The 24,759-nt window shown below is 37.3% G+C and overlaps 1 protein-coding gene across 6 annotated transcripts in view; it reads right to left on the reverse strand.

Annotated features, from left to right (window-relative positions):
- Window positions 1-224: 224 nt before the first annotated feature.
- The window catches only part of KHDRBS2 (KH RNA binding domain containing, signal transduction associated 2), a 392,474-nt gene continuing 367,939 nt past the window's right edge, over window positions 225-24,759 (reverse strand). Inside the window, exons 11-13 of one of the 6 annotated variants that reach the window (XR_005105012.1) lie at window positions 13,574-21,700; window positions 12,775-12,857; window positions 225-986 (exon numbers count right to left, since the gene is read on the reverse strand). The gene's annotated coding sequence lies outside the window, so the exon portion shown is untranslated. Of the gene's footprint in view, window positions 987-11,053; window positions 11,416-12,774; window positions 21,701-24,759 lie in introns of those variants that run through there. The other 5 variants (XR_005105013.1, XR_005105014.1, XR_005105010.1 and 2 more) reach the window with 5 other exon arrangements.

Here is a 24,759-nt window from a genome sequence, read left to right on the forward strand (position 1 = left end):
ATAATTATGAATACCTTTAATATATAACTTGTTACTTCCTTATGTAATAGCAGACCTCATATCTCATGTGGTATGGATACAAGTAACTAATACAGGTGCATGCCAAACATTTTTTGATTTTTAAGCATAGCATTTCTTTAGTTGTCATAATAAGATTTAACATGAAGACCCTGATGGTGTATTTTAGTGTTAAATTACAACATCAAGTTCAGGAAGTTGGTTTGTTGTTTTTTTTTTCTCTCCTTAGACCTACAAAACAAAAAGGAAGGGTCTTCATGCAGATCATGATTTAAGGAAGTGAATGTGACAGTTCCTTATATTAATCAAATTTTTAACAAGCTATGGGATATGCTACAAATTCCTTTGCCTTCAAACAGTTCCATACCTTCAGGAACTCTCAAAAGCAGGATGCATGCAATACATTGTGTGTTGGAATACATTACCTCTGTTCTTAGGTCTATTCAAACAGAAGTTGAAAAAAAATCTACATTTTAAGCAGTGCTGATGCAGTGCAATTTTTGTTGCAGTTCAACATAGTATTTGCCCAAACTCATTGCACTGATTACCTTCTGCTGATATGTCTTCTCATGTTTAAGACTAGAAAATAGGAAATTGGGTCCTATAGGCAGGAAAATGTCTTGTAAAGGACCTGAAAAAAATAGCATGTGTGTTGGCTCTTTGGTTAGCTTAGATTTTTGAAAACTAGGCAGGATCCCCAGCCTGAACATTAAAGCAGAAAGAGATTTATTCTGTATAGTTCCATCATCTTGTTACAATCTTTGTCATAAGAAAGGAAGAGCAAACCTTGTGCCATTTTCAGTTCTTGTTTAATATCTTCTTCACAGGAAAATGCTGCCAGGATATTAAACTCATCTGTTCTTTTGGATAATAAGGATGTAATGTACCATTTTGACCTTTCCAAATGCTGTGTTTCAAATTGCTGTTCATTAGATATTTTTTTTTTTCTTGATTAAAGTCTCACTAACCTGTGGAAACAGAATGGAATAGGACCTAGTCAAGACATAACATATTAAGCATGATCAAAACAGAACCACACATTCGTATAGCTCTAGGTCTATAACAGACATTAACAACATGTAACAGACATTAACCAACAGTGTTAATGCTGTGTTCACTCATAAAAAAGAAGCTAAAATTATGTTTATTTAAATTTTTCTCATGACATTCAGAGTCTCAAGCTTCTATTTGGTTCAAAGTTTAATTATTAAAATAAGAAAGACTATTTCTGAGGTCTGTAGAAAAGTTTCAGGGATGAAGTCATAAGAGAACTGAATTATAATCCTCAAATGGAAATGTAATTATATGATAAAATATATATGACTGAGGTCCAGATTCTGTTAACCTTATTAATCCTTGTTGATTTACAGATTCTTAAATTCAGAAATAGATATTAAGGGCAGAAGAAATTGTATCTTAGCCTATCATTCTGTGTGGTCCCAAAATTTTCTGTCAGCTTCTGTAGCTTCCTTATGACATGTAGCATATCTTTCAGAAGGACACAGATTGCTTCAGTGGTTAAAAGCTCCTATTGTTAACTCGGTGGAGGGAGGACAGAAGGGAATTTTTGGCTCCAGCTAATTATACATTCCTTCCTTCTAAATTAGAGAGCTCTTAATTGTCAGAAATCCTTTTTGCCTGTAGATACCTGAGGGCTGTAGTAAAGCTGCTCTCAGTCTTCTCTTGACTGAATTAATAACAGTTTCTTTTGTTTCACTATTGGTACATTTTCCCCTAAATTTTGTTCTTTTAGAACTCTTTTCTGTACATCTTTTTAATTTTTAACATCCTTTTCAACAAACCATAGTGGCACATGGCTTTCCAGTAAAAGTTTCACAAATGTTGTGAATAAATAACTGCGCCAATTTCTGAATACCATTTACCTATTTACTCTTACCAGGATTATATTTGTCTTCAAATAGCATACCACTCATAGTTCATATCCAACTATAGTGACACTGTGTCCTTCTCAAAATTACTTTTCTGGCTAACTGGATTAAAACAGAGTGAAACCAGAGTAAACTATAAATCAAAACAACAAATACGACACAAGCTGCCCTTTTGCATACAATTTTAAAGAAGTCAATACACTGCTCACTTGTGTTCACAGTTTGCTTCTGTTATCTGTAAATGCCTGTATTGATGGCACTTTAAACTGGAAGTTTAACATTTTGGGCTGGTTTCCACTTTCTTTTCGGTACTGGTTTTGCCTGTAGTTAACCTGACAGGGAGAACTGCCCAGTGTTGGGACTGATGTTACAGAATTACATACACATCAGTAGTGATAAAATGACCGTTAATGGTGCTCCTGAGAGAATAACTCAATGTTGGTGTTGATGTCATGAATGCCTCCTAATGGACTGCACTATCTGTCAGAGCAGTTTGTTAACTGTTGTTCACATTTTCTGTCTCTGCAGATCAGCAAGCATTTTGAAAGCACTAGTTAAGAATCTTCCTGTTAGCACTTATCAAACCAAAAGATAAAATAGGAAAAATACATTGGTGTAACAGAGGAAACCACCCAGTCTGGGCAGTGAAATTCTTTTAAGTGGTTTGTATCACACCCACAAGTACTAAGAGATGAACATGGGGATGCAATGGCAGGTAACAATTCACATGGTTCTCTGTAGGAAAACAGATTAGTATCATCAAGAAGAGCAATAGCTTAAAGTTCTGTGTTAACACACTTCCTTAGACACATTTTTTCCTGATTCTGAGCATTAGTATTAATGACAAACACATTTCCCTAGAAAAGAAGCAGAACTCCAAGAAGCAGTTTTAGCTGCAGTTTATAGCAATTGTTTTGTGCTATAGCGCTGGGTCCCAGGAGAAGGCAAGTCATCAATCAGGAAAGATTTACAATGAAACTAGATACTATATTAACTACTTTCTAACTTTCAATTCATATAGACAGCTCAGTATCAAAAGGAAGGAGCAAAGCCAAAGCAAGTCATTTAACTTTCAGAGATCTAGTATTCATACGGATGCACAGATGGGTAGCCAGGCACACGTACATACACATAGAGATCATAATGTGAACTTCAACCTCTTCTAGTGTCTACATATTTGAAACAGCAGTATGGCATATCGCCACAGACTTTCCTGGGGATGCTATGCCTTCTGCCTGGGGATGCTTTCAGAGGCACTAAAGACTACATGTATGAACTAATTACCGTACTCTGACCTCTAGTAACCACATAAATCATGAGAACCTCTTGCTGAATCTATAGACTCCTCGGAGGAAATATTTATCCTCTTTCTTGATAAACTGGATAAACTGCAATCCTTGGCATGCTTTCCTAGCAGGGCAGTATATGGAAAAGACTGGAACTCCATGGCACTATGCACAGCTACTTTGCCCATCTACATAGGTAATCTGAATCTGTTTAAGGATCATTGTTTTGTTCTGAGCTATTATAAAACCAGCTGCCCATAAAATGAAGCCATATGGCTCTTCCTCTTCTCAGAATGAGATTGCTGTCGTTTACCCTACTTTAAAGCGCTACATGGAGAACTGCACAAACACATCCTATCGACAGTGGGACTTGGCAATTTCATTTTTTGCCTAATATTAAGCCTACATAAACTTCAGCATAATTATTTATGTTTTGTTTTCAAGGGGCTTTGAAAAAAGATCCTGGAGAATAACAAATGCACAAATACCATTCAAAATGAGAGGGAAGAAAGAGTCTAATTAAACAAGCATGAACAGTCGAGGTATGGTATTCTGACAGCATTAACTTTTTTTATATATATATATATATCATAAAATAATAAATTACTTTTTCACGGCATTCTGGCTTCTAGTTAGAAAAGTACAATTTAGGTAGAAAACTCAGGTTTTTTTACCAGGCCCTTGAAGAAAGGACAGGGATTTTACAGGACAGGAGATTTCATCATACTTCTGAAACTTATTTGTGTGCTCCCAAATATTTTACTAGGAAGCCAAACCCAGTAAAACTAATTTAATTTCATCAAAGGATTGCAACAATAAGGTTTTTCTTCTTTTTCCTTTTTCCCCTTTCTCCTTCCCTTCCCTTCCCTTCCCTTCCCTTTTTTATGATGTCATACAATTTTGACATCAGCTATACATATATATCTTATATTAATCCACTTCCCCGGTAGCTGGATAGGTTTCCTGGTAGCAGGAAGACTTTTCCATAATAAATTTTTGTTTGAAGTTAGCTGTCAAGCAAGTTTCTTCAGAATCAGTTCTTGAAATACCACTTTATGCTTGCTTGTCATCATTGTATTTACTTTTATTTCATGCAAATTTTTACTTTTCTGCCATGCAAATTTCCTTTATTTTTGGTAGGCAATGAAGCAGTCCATAATCACTGAACCATTTTGAAAACAGACAAAGGTTTTAAGTCCTGCAGGGTATTTCTTAACCTTGCAGAACTCATCAAAGTGGCATGCAGGTATACCTGATCAATACAGGTAGTCAAACTGCACAAGAATGAAGTAAACTTTTCTATTTAAAATACAAATGATTAATAATTCTCAGGTACAGTTGTGATTCTAATATTCTTCATAGGTTTTTCACCAACAAATGTGGCTTTAATATTCACAAGCGAAAATACAAACTAGAAAAAAACCAAAAACAAATGGTGAAAAACGCTGAACAGATCCTGCTAACGGTGGCTGTGATAGTCTATATTTTGCATTTTGAGAAATGAGGAAGAAGAATTCTCTTTTCTGTGCAAGAAGTACAAATATGATTCCACAACAAACTAACCCAAGGTTTGGGATGCTCTTTGCCAATAGTTTTGCTGGCGCAGAGAACCTCTCAGTTCAGAAATCAAAGGTATTTTTTTCTTCAACCATGTTTTTGTGTCCTGCTTGCCTGTCACAGCCCAGTGGTTGGCATGTGGGTATGTACATACACAGGCACCCACTGCTGGAGCAGCGTTCCCAACTCTTACATTCATTTAATGGGTAGTACGATTATGCAGGTTCAGATCTTATTTTTTGGGCCTTGCTCCAGGTGACAAAATCTGGAAAGACATTACTTATATGACAGTAGAATAATAAAATCAAAGATCAAATGTACCGCTGCACAAACAATAACTACAAATGCACTGTACTGTGTCAATTCTAGTGTCAAGGCAGCAGCCATAATATAATATAATTTTATATTGTTTTCTAAGTCCTTTTTGGTAAGAGGAAGGGTGCAGAACAACTAGATTTCCCCTGGAAGCTATCAGAATATGGGTAATTTCAAATTATGAATGCTAAAAGTCACAGCCACTGGAAAGAGCTTTTTGTCATGTTGGAGGCACAGGATAGATCCCCAGCAGATGAAATTTACACAGCTTACTCTTTAACATGGCAAGAGCTACTTCCCTTTACCCTGGGGTTAAAGTGATGTCTTGTAAAATTACACTCTATTTTGAAAAGGGAAATAGGTGAATATTGACACTAGGATTCAGGGCATGTTTTTTATACTGTCTAGAACTTTGGATTTCTTATGACAGGGTACGAATGAAAGCAAAACCTGCATATTTGCATAGACAAAAAGTAATTATTTTGATAATTTTTAAGTCATATGGAAATTCTACTGCAGAGATATGTAACCTAATGTAATATGTAACCTAACAACAAATTTGTTAAACTTCCTTTCTTCTTGCAGAGTATAATAAAATCTAATGTGTCCAGAAATAATTAGAACATGAAAATAGACCATGAAAACTACTTATTAAAACAATTAAAACTGCACTTAGGGGTATTTTACCGATTTAAATTTTTCTTGTTTTGTAGCATTTTCAAAGCATCAGTTTTTTGTGTGTGGACAGTCCCAATCTTCTCTAAAACTTACGAAGAATTACTTCCCAGCCAAACAGATTTGTGGAATCAAAAAAAAACTGAGTGGACATTGAGTATCTGTGATGAATGTGTGTAAAGCTAAGCAGACTCAGGTGGAAATGTGACTGTTTCCCTGTCATCTTGTCAAAGGCAACACCTGGTGACCACCTCAGGCTCCCAAGAGTGGCTGGTTCAGAGAGGTCACTCCTGGCTCCAATTTGCAATTACCAATCCATTACTTTTAAGAGCAGGGTCTTCAGGAAACCTCCTCACCAGGCAGCTTGAGCTGGAACACTTGGTTCTTTGTCCTCCTGCTGTGGAGCTGGAGGAACTCCAACTTTTAGAGCCTGTGGCATGAGGCTGGGAGCAGTGGCTGGAGTATGGCTTAGGAAGAAGAAGGCTGGAACCCCCGAAACCACAGCAAATCCTTAATTATGGATTGTCCTACTGGGTTCCATGTGGCCTGAAAACCACAGCACAAACCAGAATGAGCAGGACTTCCAAGATCGCTGCTTGTGCCCCAACACCTGCAACCCAGACGGTATGTTCCTCCTCCTTCCACAACTTACTGCTTTCCACTAGCTCTGTATTTAATCTCTTCAAGAAAAAACACTGTCAAGAAATAAACCATCTCATTCCTTCAGCGTTAGAGTTTAAGCGGTTTGCTCACTGCTATAGCTTTATTCTGTACAATGGATTGTTTTGTATATCTGCATTCTGTATTCCATATACATGTACTGCAAATATGACAGCAGTTCCAGGTCTGTGCTAAAACACTTAACAGTTATTAAACACTTTGCCTCTGCTGTAGTGGAATGCTAAAACTTTGTATTTAAAAATCAAATAGATTGCAATGACAGTACACATAAGCTTTTGCTTTATATTTCCTCAACTTTTTCCTGTATCAAATCCATCTGACCTTTTAAAGGGGTAAAATGAATATCCTTTTAATTCTCTGATCCTTAAGAATATCAAATCTCAGTTGCTTCACACTGTATCATATATGTAGAACTGCACTGAAGGCTTGATTTCGAATCTCCTGAAGTCAGTGAGCTTCAGTGAGGGTTTGGATTGGCTTGAATTTGGTCACCATTGTCCTTTGTTGTTACTATGGCAAAAAGCCACTGCATTTCCAGTCCTGGATGAAGAATGCTAGTCATGCACATAACACTGAAAGTGAAAAAATATGTATTGGGAGGTCAACAACAAAGAATGAGGCTTTCCATTTTTTGTTAATCCAAACATTTGTGTTTCTGATTTAGGGATTATGGCTCAACAGATATGAATTGTTTACATTTCAGGACATGGTACACCTGGTATGTATGAAGGGCTCACCCTGAAGTGAGTCTCCTTGATCTCTATAAATATTTGGAGGTGGTGTGCTACGTTAATGGAATTAATAAAAATCATGGAAATTTTTATTAGTACACAGACTACACTCCACAGAACACCACTGAAATTACTTGACTAGCCCATTCATTAAACTGCCTTCTGTACTCTTATATTTAGCACAGTATAATTTTAGAGACTGATCTTACAACCTATACACCTATGACTAGATCCACTGAGATGAAAAAGATTTCTCATTACTGTAGTAAGATATGACTTTTTTTTTTCATTTCTTTGCCAGTATGATACTGGAACTTTGTCACAGGTGTCAATTTGTGGAGAACCACAGTTACTCAGAGTACAGGCAGAGAAAGGTGCATCTTGGCAATCACAACAGGCAATTAATCATAAAGGTTGATGATTTAATGGCATCTTTTATAGCTTATGGTAAGTCAATCCTTTGCAGTTCTAGTAAAAAGCTTAAATGAGTTCTCTTATTTTTCAGGGTTATTACATTTATTACTCTTAACAGTCCTTTGTTTGGATCAGGATCATTCAAATATTTTTAAGTATATGCCTAAATATACTGTTTACTCTTGTGTTGCCCTTTCTTTTGTCCTTGACAAAATCAGTTTTGTTGTCCCTCTTCCAGATCTCACAGAGAACTAGTTGTGCCAAACAATTTCCATGTGATGGAAATACTTGCCCCTTTGTTGACAGGACAGTCATATGCTGTATTCTGCTAATGTATGTGTACCTCTGAAGCATATATGTTACATTCTTTAAGTGAAATATTTGCCACAGTATTGTTACACTTAGCTCATTCTGCCAGCTGAATCCACAGATAACAGGATGAGCTGAATGCTTGTCTACACTTCACAAATATTTACAGAGTAAGTGGTTTTTACTCAAATATATTTATGAGAATGCTAAAAAGATTGCAATATTACAGAAAATATTTCTGGGCTACACAGAGATTAGAAATGCTGAGAAAGACACCTGGAGCATGAGAACAGTAGACATAGATAATAATTTTCTATGTGATTCGGGATGCTTTTCCTAGTGTTGTCATTATACGATGCAATACAAGAGGCTGCAAAAGACTCCCAGTACTTGTATCCTGTTGTGTGTGCCGCTGTGCAGAGATAGAATTCTTTCTGATTTCATAGAGCAAGCTTACAGGACTGTCATGGTTTAACCCTGGCCAGCAATGAAGCCCCACACAGCTGCTCGCTCACTCGCCCCACAGTGGGATGCGGGGGAGAATCGGAAGAGTAAAAGTGAGAAAACTCGTGGGCTGAGGTAAAGACAGTTTAATAGGGAAAGCAAAAGCCACACATGCAAGCAAAGCAAAATAAGGAATTCATTCGCTAATTCCCATGGGCAGGCAGGTGCTCAGCCAGCCCCAGGAAAGCAGGGCTCTGTCACACATAGCGGTTACTCAGGAAGACAAGTGCTGTAATGCTGAATGTCCTCCCCCTTCCTTCTTATTCCCCCAGCTTATATACTCAGCATGATATCATGTGGTATGGATATCCCTTTGGCTCGTTTGGATCAGCTGTCCTGGCTGTGTCCCCTCCCCATTCCCGTGCCCCTCCAGCCCTCTCGCTGGCAGGGCCTGAGAAACTGGAAAGCCCTTGACTTAGTATAAATGTCACCCAGCAACAACCAAAACCATCAGTGTGCTGTCAGCATTGCTCTCTCACCAAATCCAAAACACAGCACTGCACCAGCTACTAAGAAGAAAATTAACTCTGTCCCAGCTGAAACCAGGACAAGTACTTTAGTGAAAATACTTTCTGCTCAGGTACCAATTAAACAACCAGTCATTACAAAAAAATCTTGCTCTCTGTACTATGTGTCACACCTTAAATATCTCTCAGGACAAAGATCAGTTGTGGTAGGATAAGAAGCTGGATGAGATTTTGATAAGAAGCAATAGGAGTGAACCGAAAGCCATGTTTAGAAGACTAATACTGTGCCACGTTGGTATTCATATAAAGATTGATGCTGAATCTAGTTTAATTAAAATATAAAAATGCTGAAAGTGAAATGTCAAAATAGGAAGTACATAAAAATATAAGTGGGATAGATCTGAAAAGACAGTTAAGAAATTTCAGAGATAACAAAGTAGGCAACTGAGAAATATGCTGGCATGCCATCGCGCATTTTGACAATATGCAGAATGATGTACTTCAGAAATCTGGATACTAATATATATGCCTCTATCTTAAATTCATTGGATTCATGGAAAATATATAGAAGTCATTGTATCCATCTGAATAGAAACAGCTGGTCAATGTACAACAGATGTCCAAGAAACAGCAAATAGTTGAATGTCAAATGCAACTAGAATGAGATTATTTTATAGCCAAAAAATGTGCTTCAATCTGCATCTAAAATACTTGAAAAAAACCTAGTGGCTAAAATGACAGTGCTCCCTATTGATGAACATCTTACTATTCATTTAATTTAGAAACAAGCTAAACCAGAAGAGTTCAGAGAAAAAGCAATTTTTAAAAAAATGTAAAATGAACTTGAAGAAGTCACTATGCAAAATTATTAGTAAGCACTGAACTGAAACTTTTCTAATAGAAGTCATAAATATGTGTTTATGGGTGATGGGAACAGCCATAATTCTGGTGAAAGCACATCTCCCTACTGCCCAAAAAAGAATGAACACACCAAACCCCACTTTAAACTCTCAGAGGAACCCTCAGAGGTTGAACTCTCCTCTGTATGTTTAACATTGAGAAAAACTCTAAATTGTTGTGGATTTTATTTTTAAAAAATATGGACTGTAAATCCTTATCATTTAAATCAAAAATGACCTATTAAATTCATGAGACTGGGGAGGAACTTCCTCTGCTGGCCCAGTTATTCCTCCAGGGGAACCCATCGCTATTGGGCCACTGTTACAAATGTCTGATATCCCTGAGTTTTCACTTAGCTCAGGTTTGGCCACTGGTTATCCAACAGATCATCTCTTTCTGGGTACATCCCTACATCTGGAAGAGGTCCTCTGCTGATCAGTGTAATTGCTCATTTTGCTAAATCCACTACGCTGAAGTGGAACACGAAACTATAGCACACTTGCCACATACACGGCATTTAACCTATGCCCCATTTCCTGAAACATAAGGGTGGTTCATGCTGATGGTTTTAGTCTTTAACCCTTGTAATGATATACAATTATATCATTATATATACAATTATAATGATTTATTGTTTGCATAAACATTAATAATATGTTGCCTGTTTTAATATTCTGAAAAATTATGCATTTTTACCAGCCCTTACTTGACCATTGTTTAAGAAGCAACAAACAAGCAGAAAGCTAGGTTCAGTTTAGAAGGCTGTAATTTCATGTAGGCATGATGTTAAAGCTACAGAGAGTGCAAAATGTGTCACACTGTGTTAACATCTGCGTTTCTGCTCAGATCTGAGCATAGGAGTTTTCAGGAGTTGTTTCATTCTTCTAAGTCTGCATTGTCACCTGATTTTGCAACAACCGATACTTCCAGAGCCTTTACTGTTCATTTCTCTCCAAGCATTGTTAGGATCCACACGATATCCTTTGTCCCTTGCCCAAGTTTCTGTTGGCTGTGCTAGGCAACATCTGAGATTCGCAGCTTTTTTTTGAGAAAAGAGAGAAGGGGAAAAGAGAGAGAAAAAAGTCTTCCATCTTCGTTCACTTTGTGTTTCCACCTTCCGCTTCCATCTTGACATTCCTGCCCTTTGAATAGTTCACTTTCTTACTGCATTTATCTAGGGAATGACTTAAGAGAATTCAATTGTTTGTATGCAGGAATTGCTGTCCTAACTGAAGTCTTTGAACCTGTAATTATATTTTGAAAGTCCTTTATTGCACCATCTATGTTCAAAAAAAAATTATTTCTTAAGATGACAAATGTAGAAGTATGTTAGGGGAGACACTCAGAGCACACCGATTCACATCTGTGGAGATGTGTATTGAATATTACTTTACAAGAGGACAAAAATACATGGAACGGACCTCCAGCTTGGATTAGACTTGTAACCACTATTTATTAATATAATAATATTCATCCTATTCCACAGAAAGACTGCCATTTTTAAGTTGCAAAAGCCTACCTTCACCAAAACTGCTTTAATATATCTATATGCAAATCTCACATCAACTCCAGAGGAGCAGTGATTGGCGAAGGTAGGGTAACAGAGAAGAAAGGATGCCACAGAGGAAGAACTCGTACTGTGTGGGAGACAGGCTTTTCACAAGAGTACCTGAAAGACAAGATAGGGTTTACTGTTCCAGCAGTGGGAAAGTCAGCTTCTAAATGAGACCTTTAAAGAAAACGTCTGCTTCTTTAATGGGTGGTCCACTGTGCAATACTGAAGACTTCAGAACTTCATGTGTTAAGCTGCTGTCCTATTTTAGACATTTCTGCACAGTGAAGTTCAAAATAGACATTTTAATTCCAAAGTCAGCAGACATCTCATGCATTATCCATGTGTAATCAGAAAGACAGAAGTGAAGTGAGAAAAGTGACAACACTAATTAGATTAAGAAAAGTTAGGAAACTGGTGAAGACCACGAGAGAGGAAAGTCCCTTTCAATAGATTGGAAAATAGAAGGGAAAAGCTGTTAAAATTACACACCTTCTTCTGTGATCAGGAAAGACTACTTCTCATATGGGACACTTGAAAAATAGGTCCTACTTTCTCAAATACCAGAAGAAGAAAAAGTAGAACTATGGCGTTACTTGCTGGGATGAACAAAGGGGTATCATTCTATGCGGATGCTTGGATCACTCCGTGTAACTGGCATCCCATCTGATTTGTTAAGTTCAAAGGTTTACAGGCAATATATGGAAACACTTTCCCTTGCTCTTCTCAGGGTGGGCAAGAAAGAAATCAGATACATTCTGTTGGGACTGTGTTGAATTTTTAGTCCTGCCAGCTCAGCAGAGCTATTGCAGCCCTCAGAGGATAATTTGTATATGCACAGTGACATTATATGTGTTTTGTAGTAGATTGGGACTCCCTATGGAGACACCATCCATACTTAAACCGTCACCCCAAGAGTTTCCAAGGAAAAAACTGATATTCTGTCCAGTTTCTAGCAGTAATAACTTGCTGCTGCAGCACCTTGCTCTGCTTCAGTTGTGTTGGCTGTGCCTAGAGCTTGTGGTCAGCAGAGTCTTATGGAGGGTGCAGCATTTACCTGTTTCACCACAACTGCGTTCAAGGTCAGAAAAAAATGGAAAAAAAGGTGTGGGTTTTTTTTTTCCCTACCATTTCACATATTGAGTCTAAGGTATGATTTATTCTTCAGGGATATTTGTACAAAAGTACAAATATATGAATGCAGTACCAAGAGACTTTCCAACTTATTCCAATGATGCATCTAAACAATACCTGAAAAACATTTCAGAAGACGCATAATAATAACAGGAAGGGGCAACTGAGGAGAAGTATGAAGACTACAAGGTTGTGAATTTACAAGGGAAAAAGCATTTCTGGCTTGCAGAAGCTTCAATATTAGTGATGAAGCATAAACCACTTAAGCACCCACTTAATCTTCAGGCTGAGGTTACTGGATTGGCAATTAGAAAATTATCTTTTTACTTCTAAATGGATTACCTCTGATTTGAAGTCACAAAGGGAGAAAAATCTGGTGCTCAAGATGCCTTTTCTTTTTAAATGAAGTCACATTTCAAGGAAAGCTGTAATTTGAAACGCAACATTTATTACTACTTTTCAAGGCAGTGCTAGAAGAAAATCACTCTATCTTCCTCAATAGCTTTTATATTAGCAAATCATCATATATTCAAGTGCAAAATTACTGTGATAGCAAAAGAGAAGGGGTTCTTTTAATTTGCTTTGGTGTTTTGAACATCCGGTGACTTGCAAAACCTGAATGAAAGCCATTGGTTTATTCCTTCACTAAAAGGCTTTAGAAATATCTCTGCTTCTACAGGAATAACTGCCCGGAGTTGCAAAAATTGGCGATTACATCAGATTTTAAGAATAAACAGTGGCACCTCTGACGTGCCTCGTATATGTTAACAAAAGACACAAAGGTTACTGGATTGCAAAACATTCATGACTAAACCTGGAGCAGACTTAGACTTCTATTCCATGGGAATAACAGAATGAATGGAAAGCAGTTAAGAGGATTAAACCCACTGTAGAGAGATGTGAAGCATAAAGCCATACTTAATGACTCATGATCTCTCTCTCCCTGTCCCCATTAATACAGCTTCTTTATTCCTCTTTGCTCTATGCAATTCATGTGTATTCTTCTCATTCACCAGTACGTGACCTTATTTAAGTCTCTTCCTTAAAAACTCAGATGATGATAACATTACTTTTTTAAAATAGCAATGAAATGTATTATACATGTGTGAATTAAATGAAAAATATTATTCTGAAAAGTTACCTCTGTCCACTAAAAATGTATATGTAAATCCAATTTAATTTCCACATCTTTGTTTCAAGAACCTCAAAAGAAGATGATCCTGAAACCAGGGTATTCTTTTAGCATGTTTACTCTTTCATCTGATATTCCCTTATCTCTAGTGTGGTCCAACATCACAAAGCAAAAAATGGACTGTTCTTTCCTCAGCTAAGACACTTGCAGGATATTGCAGGGTGTCTAATAGATTGAGACATCATTTTGTTAGACAAATATGAATCTCTGGGACTTACCTCCTATTTCAACTGACAACAGAAACTGTTTAAATGTTTCTTATACTAGAAAGATCTCAAATCCAATATTTTGATTAGGACAGGACTGATACCAAGCTCTTATGGAATAAGTAATGTATCCACTGTTACTGAATAAAAAGAGTTGCATATCTAAAGAGAAGGAATAGAAATTGGTATTTATATTGATGAGTATTGTTTTTAAAAACAGTACCACTTTATTAAATCATATTATAGCTTATTAAAAATATTGCAATATATTACAGAAACCTAAGATTAGCTTTCCTTTAGTTGATGATACTCCAGAAAATACACTCATAGATATTTTGAAGTTCAATTTTTCTGTTTCCCAGATCCTGAGATTTATAAAATAAACTGTAAGTGGAGGAAAGCAAAACACAGAAGTCAGTTCAACCTGTGCAACTTGAAACTAGTGACTGAAGTCTGCACAGACAGTGAGTAGAGCTGACAACTATCTGGAGTTATTCTAGTAACAGTGTGCTAAATTTGCTACTTTTCCTCTAAATGGGACAAATTCTTACATTATTAAAATTGCTATCACTCTCTTGGCACTACTGCAATAAAGTGCTGATTTTAAGCCCATGAGAAATTACCCCAGTGTATTGCTGTCTATGAGATGTCACACTGTTTTGTCAATGTCTTCCAAGCATAATATTACTTGGTGTGAGGAGCAATCATAATTTAAGTATAAGGTAATTGCATCATTGCCTTGGTGGCATAGTGGCTCCTTAAAAAGAGCAGGTTTTTTTTTCTGGCAATCCTCTTGCTACTGTCCAAAAGACACATCCTTCCTTGCTTTCCCAAACCTGAGAATCTGGAATGCATGTGGTTCAAAGGACATCTACTTTGCTTACAGGGACGGAAATGAAGATGGCAGCTCAGCATCTTAATGCTTTTCTGAGAGAAGCTACATTTTGTACTTCAGGAAAATGTTTCATTTCTATAGGAGCTCCAGGTGTAGAGGTCTATGGCAAGAGTCTTGCATACAGTGAAAGTCTTTCAGTCACTCAACTCATCATCTGGAGGCAAATTCAGACCGATTATGTTGAATTTGGTTGTAATTTGAGAACAGTCACAGAGAAAGGAGGGATGAGCAAGACCACACGCTGTCCAGAGTAATGGTTAGCAGTATGCTTGTGGACATGCCAAATACACCTTCAAAGTCTTCTAAAAGACTTCGATACCAAAGGCTGCATACAGGCAGCGACTCTTAACTTGGGCCTTATGTATATGCATATATGTATATATACACATATGACAGAAGCCTCTAGTTAAAATCAGCCAGTCACCAACTCTCCTGCTGAACTATGGTGTGTCTCCAGAGATCCTTATTCAATTATTAATGCATCTGCTGCTAATTTCATCGTGCAGAGTGTGAATTTGTCTTTCCACATTGAGCTCGGAGGGAAGTTTGTAAGAAATATAGAACTTGTCAGCACATGAGAGTCAACACTTTACTGCTGTGCTGCGGCCATTTATAATGAAACTAAAATGAACACTCACTTGTTTGGCATTAATTTAATGTCCCACTTAGCTCCTATCAGACGTAAATGGCTGCTCCATCCATTTAAGCATTTCTGTTTGTGCACATAATGAAGTACTCTGTACCTGTCAGGTAAGCAGAACTCATAAATGAAATAAGAAATGGATGAGGAAATTCAGTGTTCTTAATGGTAAGGCTCTACAGGGGCAGCATCAGGGTTTTTTTTCTGGCCACAGGTGTACCACTGTGAGATTCACCTTTTATCCCATTTTGCAGAGACCATACAAAGACATGACACGTATACACGTTAGCATGCCAAAAACATTCCTAAAATGAATATATGTTCAACTCATGGCACAATTAAGAACAGCTGTAGTTGTCAAACACACTCAAAACAAAATAAATTAGCTAGGCAACCTCTTGGTACTGAAATGTTGGTTTTTTTTAATGTTCTCTATCTCAGAAAAATAGAGTTTAATTTTTAACAGCATACTAGTTATGATCATCCCCTCTTGAGGAATTTTTTTATGAGAATGAATGGAGGTAATGACTACCATTAGTCACTGTCATTAGCATAAAACATTAGAAATGACAATATTTATAACAAGCTATGACATGACAATTAAAATATGACTTTCTATCACTTGCGTATGCTTTGGCTACAGCTGGTTGCTATTTTCTAAAGTTAAACTGATAGAAGTCTGGTAATGCTATATTTAATAGCATGTTCATCATCAGATCTAATTGTTTTCCACCACAGGGTATGAAGCTTTATATCCCCTATCAACCCAAAACAAACACCCATACTGCTTAATGGCTGTTCAATTAATGTTTATAGTGCTACTTTTATAACCTAAGTTACAAGACAAAAAAAACCCTCCAAGAAGCAATTTAAGGACCTCAGAAGCTTAACAGGACTTCAACCAATACCAAAATTTACTAAAACACATATAAAGTCCCACACTTGAGGATGTGAAATTGAAGAAATTAGTCAACATCAGAGAACTCTTACAGGACAATGGTGTAATTGCCAAAGGAGGGGAACACAGCCCTTCACACAGGGGTAGTTGAGTGACTTCAGGCTGGCTGCCCCGCAACTGCTGCTCATGCTGGGCTAAAACAGAGAAGACCTGTTCATCCCAGGTCACATAAAGGTCAGACTCCGTTGCTCAAATTGCAGTTATTCCCCTAGGAGTGATTTGCCCTTGGCAACCTAGATGCTGTCCACCTACTCATAATTCTTTCCCCTATTTTGCAGAGCTCATGCTGATTAAAAGGAAAGAATGGCTCAAAGATGGGTTTCTCTGCTACCACCTTGGTGCATACTAATTTTTGTCCCTACCTTTTGTACTAAGCCTGTAGAGAGCTGTGTAAAACTACTGTAAATATGTTTTCACTGGAGAGCTGCCATTGTTCTAAATTATGAAAGTAAATGATTTCTGGTTTGAGCTTTTAATTGTATATAGTAGTAATATATTCACTCGGAGATTCCCATTTGAATTCAGACACCCTGATCTCTGGCTTTTAATGATGCATTACCAACCTGTACTTCTCTGACACCTAGGCAATTAATCATTGGCACTCCTCAGTCCCCCAGAGTAGCTGGACACAATTAGACAAGAAAGAACCAGACTTGAGGGGTGGTGAAAATTTCTTTTCAGAAACTATACGTTTTTTTCACACCATAAACTCTGCTTGACATTCATTGCTGCAAATATATTTTAATAGAACTGCTGTTATTCTGCCTCTCCTTCCAGCCTCCCAGGAGTTTTTGTAGATCAACATGACATTCAGAAATAGGCGAAAAATGCTCTGTGAAGTTTAAAGGCTGTCAAGCCTTCTTGGTAACTTCCCTCCAAGAGTACAGCTGAGAAATGACAAACTTGTCACCTGACTGGCTGGTGTTTAGAGCTGACTGCTTTTGATTAGGAAGCAATGAACCTTCCATTCTGGAGTTCATTTTGTGTTTCATAAGCACCTCTTCACTGCAAATTATGCAGTTGAACTGATTTGAATTTGATTAGCATGATGCTACAGTTTTATTATTTGTAGTAAATACAGGCATCTTTTATGGCGTTACTGCACATTTAGGAGAATTTCAGGATGGTTACAGACTTACTTTTATTTCTCATGCATTATTGCTTGACATTTTAAAAAAATCCAATAATAATATATGCCTGTGTTGCAATTACTCACGTGTGCATTGCTCCATATGTACTTACACTTTACATCCTCTCTGCTCCAGTGGGAAGAGTAAGATGAAAGCAATCCTGCCTACTCAAGGACAAAGTACTGTGTCCTCAGCAGGTAAGTTGAGCTAGAAAGAAAGTTATTCAGAAATGCAACAGCTAACTTCTTTAATGGAAAACTCGGGTATGAAATTTTATGCTACAGACTTTGTGATGCACAGCCACCAGAGGTGCATGCATTAAACACTGAGTTGCTATTTCAATGTCATCTGACTTTGTGAGTTGCGATGTGAACGCTCTGGGAAGCTTGATACACTTTTATCTTCTGACAGCCTTTCAATTACATGTCCTTCCACATTATTACATAACTTCCAGTGATCTGCACTGTGGACCTCAGTAATAAAAATCCATTTAATGTCTGAAGAACACAACTTCTTTGGTCAGTCGGTATAGACATAGAGGGTGAGAAGTGCGTTTGACCAGAAACTAATGCTGAGTGGTCAGATGGTTGGGTCAATAAAAGCTAAAAATAACATTTGATTTTCAGAGAAAAGAGAGTTCAGGACACAGCCTAAAGGCTAGATTTGACCCTAACTAACCATTTGTCTCTGTACCAGTGTTATAAGGAGTGTGTAGTCACCCGAATCTACATGCTGCAGAGCAGTTAGAGATGTAGCTACAGAACTCACCAGCAAGATCTATGATTAACTAACAGCTTAATGTATTTATTACCAGTATGGTCCACAGTGCCTTTTATCTATTAGCTTCAGGCTGAATATTCTCCAACACTTAATTCTACCTACCTTTAGAAAAATCCATATATATCTACAATTTATCTTCTTATTTGCTTACCTGTTTTCACAGACCACCACTACAGTGCATGAGTACAGCAACATATCCCAGTCATCAGGGATGCTTTTAGAAAAATAAAGTAGGCTCACTTCAGCTGCAATTCAAGCTATTAGTGAGATATTAGTGTAATCTATGCGTCTTCAGTATTTCTTTGCTTTTCAATAATACCAGCTGTCTGTCTCAAAATCTGTAATATATTAATTTCCACAGTATCTGTATAAAGATGCAAGACAAGAGGTTCAAAAAAGGTGTTTTGGGTGAGAATATGTAGATCTTGTGTACCAATGATGACTCCTGATCTTCGAGAACCTGAAGCTGAGGCTTGTGAAAGCTGCAGGTTTTCAGCACTTCTGAAGACAAAAGTATGTCTCCAGTGCTCCAATACTGATGGAAGTTTCTATGTTTTGAAAATATTGAGGGTTATTAACACAAGTACCTGCTAAGCAAATCACATTCCTTTAATAAACACGCAGTCCAACAACAAAGCCATGAGAGGAAAGAATTAGCAAAGGTTATAGAAGTACAGAAAATCGACTTCTGGGAAACTCCACAGGGCAGTTTCCATGCGGTGAATGCTGCACGTGGGGAGCTCAAAGAGAAGGCCTGAACAGCTTGTTCTATCACAGCAAAAGCTCTTCTGCATCAGGCCGTGCTTCTCTATGCCCACTTCTCAACCTCTTGCTCCGTTGAAGAGCATCAGGCACAGACCAGGCTTACCTCAAACTCCAAAGACAAGCATGTGTCAAGCCTTGTGTTCCCCCAGCTCTACACAACTTAATATTACGATATGATAAACATAACCTGTAGCTTTTAATGTATCTCCCATAACTGAAATTTAAAATTCTTTTCCTTAAAAGTCTAATTATTAAGGTCGGGATTACTTTCACCCAACCTCAATTATCTAAAAGACAGCTACGTAGTCTACACTAGGCATCTAGTCTCATTTTCTAAACAGCAGAGGCCATTTCATCCCACTTGTTTTTGACACGTACCTGAAAGGGGCTAAATTGCCCTTCGGACCTGAATTGAGTATATATGCACATACATATATATATAACTGAAAAACAGGGAAGTCAGAAACAGTAAAGGAAGTCATGAAAGCAGGTGAAACTTGGTATTTTACTATGAAGTACTGGCTTGCTTAGACATGGAAAAAACGGAATTCCCTTTCTTCCTCCGCAGATTTCTGTTCACTTTCTAGAAATATAAGTAGAGTCCTCCACACTCCTGAATCACTTTTTTCACTTATTAAACTCTGAAGTTATCAAGCCAAAAGGAATCGCTACGCTGAGTTTCCAAGAACACTACAACATTTTCTTTAGGCAAAGAATGAAAATGATCACCTACTTCCATGCCTCACTTTTAAGCCACTTTAGGAAATGTAGTCCAATGGTTGAGACTGGGGTATAAGTACAGGTATTTTGGTTTTGATGAATAGCATTCTTTGTGAAGCAGAGCAAACAGCTTCCCCCTTCTCCTTCCATCTGCTATGTGCAAAGCACAAATGCCAATAGAGGCATCAATCTTCTTATTCCACATTGATATAATGTGAAAAACACTTCTAAGAGCCTTAGATTATTATCTACAATGTAAACACACTTAGCTGTAATCTAAGTAAAGCCTTAAGAAACCTGCAAATTTTCACTCATTTCTTTATCTCGCATCCCAGTTCAAACTGGAGTGTGAGTACTGTGACCTAGGGTTTATTTCCAGCTCTAGCTAGTGGGAGGAATGTTGAAAAATACATATTTTTTTTCTTCTCTAGTCTAGAAACATGTTAGGTTTGAATAGCTTTTGGCCACATCCTCTTAGCTCTTTCTCTGTAGAGAAAAATCTACATCTAAAGCAAGACATAGTTCAAAGTTTTATCACCATTTGCAGAGAACAAATCCAAAAATAGCACAGGCAGAAAAGTGTCATCACATTCAGAACACATGATGACAAGGAATGGAATCCTGTAAGAGGACCATGCTGTTCTGCAGTGCAGGAGACTAAGGTTCCAGTGCGTTTTCTGGTGTACGGTCAGAAGAATCAAGGGAAGGACTGTGGTTGCACCAGAAGTGTGGGAAGTGATGGTGTGTACAGGATTGAGGTGGGTATTTCTGCTGCCACTGTATGGAGTCTGCCAGGAGAGTATCTCCACATTAGCTATTGGTACTGCTTTTGCTAGCTACCATCAACAAAGACTTAAAATGGCCTTTTGTTTCACATGCTGTTTGCTGAAGGAACAAACCCTAATAACTAAACGCAGTAACTGTATTTTTATGTGACATATGGCTATAAATAAGCTTATTACAGAAAAATACAACTTCCATATAAGTATTTAGTTTGGAAGATTCAGGAAATGTTAGATTTCTACTTTCCAATATAATTAGATGATGTTCTTCAGTATATACAAGAGGACGTAGCCTTTAATCACAGGACCTTTTGCTACCCTTCTCTCTGCAAGACCTAATTTATTCTGGATATGAGATTGAATTAAGTATTTGTATCTGTCTTAAACCTTAGTGGTATGACTGGTTTTTGTTTACTGTTTTCCACCCAGATGTCCTCTGGTATACTTTTATTTACTTTCTTACAGGTTTTCATAGTTTGTAGTGACAATGCTACAGTAACTGAGCCTTAGACATTTTAATAAGTGTATGTTCACAACAGGTCATGAGGATACCAAAGTTCTTCTAGATGAACAAGCAAAGAAAGAGCAAAAAAACCCCCAGAATCTGCAAAATTTGATTTTACCAGGACCACCTCAATGAGTTAGCTAATCCAAAGGAGATGATTTCTCCAAATATTTGGCATTTTTAAAACCTATTTCTATGTTCAACCCACTGCACAAATATAGTTTGATTATTTTTATGTTACTTCTGTGAGAAAGATGATTAAATATTATTTACCACAGAAAGAGAACATAAGAATTTACATACATTTTCAGACTATCCTGTCTCAAACTAACATGCATCATAGGTAACTGTGTATGAGCTCTCTTCCAATGGCAAACATAAGGTGAACTGGTTTAAAATAATCCTATTTTTTCCAGACTGAGGTAAGATGAATTATCTCACATTTGACATAAACTAAACCCATACAGACAAATACCACAGCTCACCTGATAGACTGGAAGATCACTGTAAGTCTGAGTGCCACCATATCCTGTTGAGGTTTGTAATGGCAGGTCCAGAACTCAGGGCTGTGAAGAGTCCCAACCTGAGGCTCAGTTCTTCAGATCCCACTGATGTATTGCAAATGATGCTGAACGCGCTCATTTCTCTGAACACCGTTCAAAAGGTACAGTACTTCCCCCTAAGTCTCCAAAAATCTGAAAATCAAGAAAAAGTTGGGCAGACACATTCAATGAAGAACGCAAAATCAGTTGTGACATTAATATTTTAGATTAAATTACTTATGTAGATCCACACAGCATCTCTGTGACACAGTGTTAGTCTGGATGACAGAAAATGCTTGGGAGACAACTACCTTCCAAATTCTGCAAGTTACGAGATAAAGCAGTTACATAAAATAACAATTTTCTGCCCACTTCTGACATACCCCTATGCCCTGCAAGAAACACAAGTAGAATAGAAGAGTAAATGATCATCTGCTTACAATCTCTAAAATAATGGATGTGCAAAAATGAGGAAATGGAACAAACTAAATACTGGCATTTCTGATTTTGATTTCTTTTAAAACTTTTTGAACATTATTTGTAAAGTTACTGTATGGAACGTCAGTAATATCATTTCAGCTCAGCTTTCTCATTAACTTCTTTCTTTTTATAATGCTACAAATTTATGAAGTGTTGCCTTCAATACCTTTTCTCCACCTGCAATCATCTACTTGAGATGAAGGCTTATGGTTCATGTACAGTAGTATGACATGCTTTTATCAGTGTAATAAAAAAGGAGGTTTGTGGCAGTGAATTTTTTGAACACCAACACTCTTTATGCAGATAATACAGCAAAGTAATTATATTTATCCTAGCAAACTACTTCTGAATGCTAGTATGGATGAGAATGGGAACCTGTGAGAACAGGTTGGTTGGAGTTGTGTTGCATTTATTGATAATATTAACATAATCAGGTCTTTGAGAGACTAATTAAAATCAGTTCTTATTAAAATCAATGGATTGAGAGACAATTTGAAGATTTAGGCTAAAGAGGGAGGGTTGTTTTTAAGGCATTAGTTAGCTAGTCTCTTCAACCATCTAAAGGGGAGAAGTCACATCCAGAAAGTGTTCTAGCATGCCTGGCTCAGGCGCTTTGAATTACTATCTGTAAGCAAAGACTGCTCCACTGGATGTATAGGTACCCTAGGTACATGTAAGTGGCCAAAAACTAGATATTTGAGGCTATGTGACAAATATGCTCAATTTTTACCCAAATGCCACACTAAGGTAACTTCACATAAAAGAATTTTGATCAGTGGGGCAGGGGAGTATAGACATTTTTTTATAGCTTTTAGCAAGTTTACTGAAACGGCAAAAGGTAATTTTTTGGATGCCTTATGATAGTCTCCAAATCAAACAGATTTTCATGAAAGCATCAAAGAAATAATTTCTGGGACCCTCAGGAGAATTCTCCCTACCAAAAGCAAGTTCCTGTTACAAATTACAAGAACATTCAATTTGTAAACTTTAAACCCTTCCACAAACTCAGAAACATTTTTCTGTGATGGAAAGTATTAGGTAGGTATAAATGTCAGGCTTGCAAAAGAAACAGTTAAGGTAAACCAAGAACTCTGAAGTTAGATAAATCTGAATTATGGGTCAGTGAAACCCTGGTTCAGCTCCCTTCATGTATACATTTGATATAGACTTTAAAATGGTTGAGGGTTTTTCCCCCCCTCTTGATTTCATGAATAAGAAAAGGCACTGAAAGAACAGCTGTTTGATATTTCTTTTATCCTTGTTATTCAATTTGCTTAACTCTATTAAAATTCTTAATTTTTCTTGACAAAATTACAAATTTTGCAGTTGGCTTTCTGTGCCACTTGTGGCTATAATATGTGAATACCTCTTGAGTTTGACTAATTTTTATTAATGTATTTCTGAATTAAAATAAACCATTTATCACTGTTACATAACCTGGGAAACCCAAGCCTAGTTTTTTAAAATCCCTAACCTTAAACAGCACCTTGTATAGTCAGGCACAACTCCTGATGATGCCACTTGCAATTCTGATGAAAATCAGACCTCAGGTTTTTCTGTAAGGCCTCAAGGCAACAAGAAATACAGCATTAGTGGACTTTGAGCAATTTGCCTACCCTCACACAAAACTCTGCTGGAGAGAATATAATCGATTCCTCTTTTTTTAGTCAAACTCAGCTCTTCAGTCATGAAACTCCCTCCTCTTTCCTGATAACCCAAACCACTGCACAGACCCCAGCATCTGGGAGTGTCAGCCACTGGTTCTACGGATAAGAGCTATTTGGGCACACAACCCTTACACATTACCACAGCTGCGTACTTGTACATTAGGCAAGACAGTGGAGTTAAAAAATATGGGCACTGGGAAGGCAACATAGGATCATTCTAGTGGTGTTTAATTTGCTAATGCCAACAGAGCTTCTACTTGTTCTATATATTTCTCCTGACCTCTCCACCATGCGCCCCAAGCATCCATTCTGGATCTGATAGAAGAAAAGGCACTGGACAGGGTAGATGCATGGTCTGACAAAGGAAGGCAGTTCTTACACTCTCATGTATAAGAAACCAGCACTAGAGCGTACTGTGACACACAGTCTGCAATATATTTTCATAGACATTTGCTGTGAAAGAAAACTTTTGTTATTTTGTAAATGACCAAAACCTTGTATTTTTCTGAACTGTCTGGCATTTTGGCCAAAATCCTTGGATTGAGCAGATACCATCATGGACAATTTAATTTCAAGTGGGTGCAGCTGATTTATAGAAAGTACTGGTGATCTTAATGGTAGATAGTATTATGAGCCCTGCCAACAGTACATTTACAAAACAAATGAGACAATTGGAGGCATGACAGATTAAAGTTGTACAGCTTATTTTGGAGTTCTGTATCTTATCTATGAGAGCTGTGAATGAGAACAAGTCATCCAAATAAGTCTGGATGAAGAACCTGGCATAAAAATGATTTTATATTAAAAAACTAAACCTATTTTGTAGATCCTTAAACATATTCTTAGGGTTACTTTTGGTTGACTATGTATTACAAAGCCAGGTATCTTATTGCCATTAGTCTATACAGACTCCAAAGCAGAAAAATCCACACCTAATCCAGAGTCTAAATTTATTCCTAACATGGTCTGAAATAAAACTTCTGTTATTTCTAGAACTGTCAGCACTGTAAAGTTTAACAATATGTAGGCTTTTAGGGTCCAGTCCTATTGTACTCAGTGCTACAG

Source organism: Falco rusticolus, chromosome 6 (assembly GCF_015220075.1).
Source record: "Falco rusticolus isolate bFalRus1 chromosome 6, bFalRus1.pri, whole genome shotgun sequence".
Taxonomy (NCBI): Eukaryota; Metazoa; Chordata; class Aves; order Falconiformes; family Falconidae; genus Falco; species Falco rusticolus.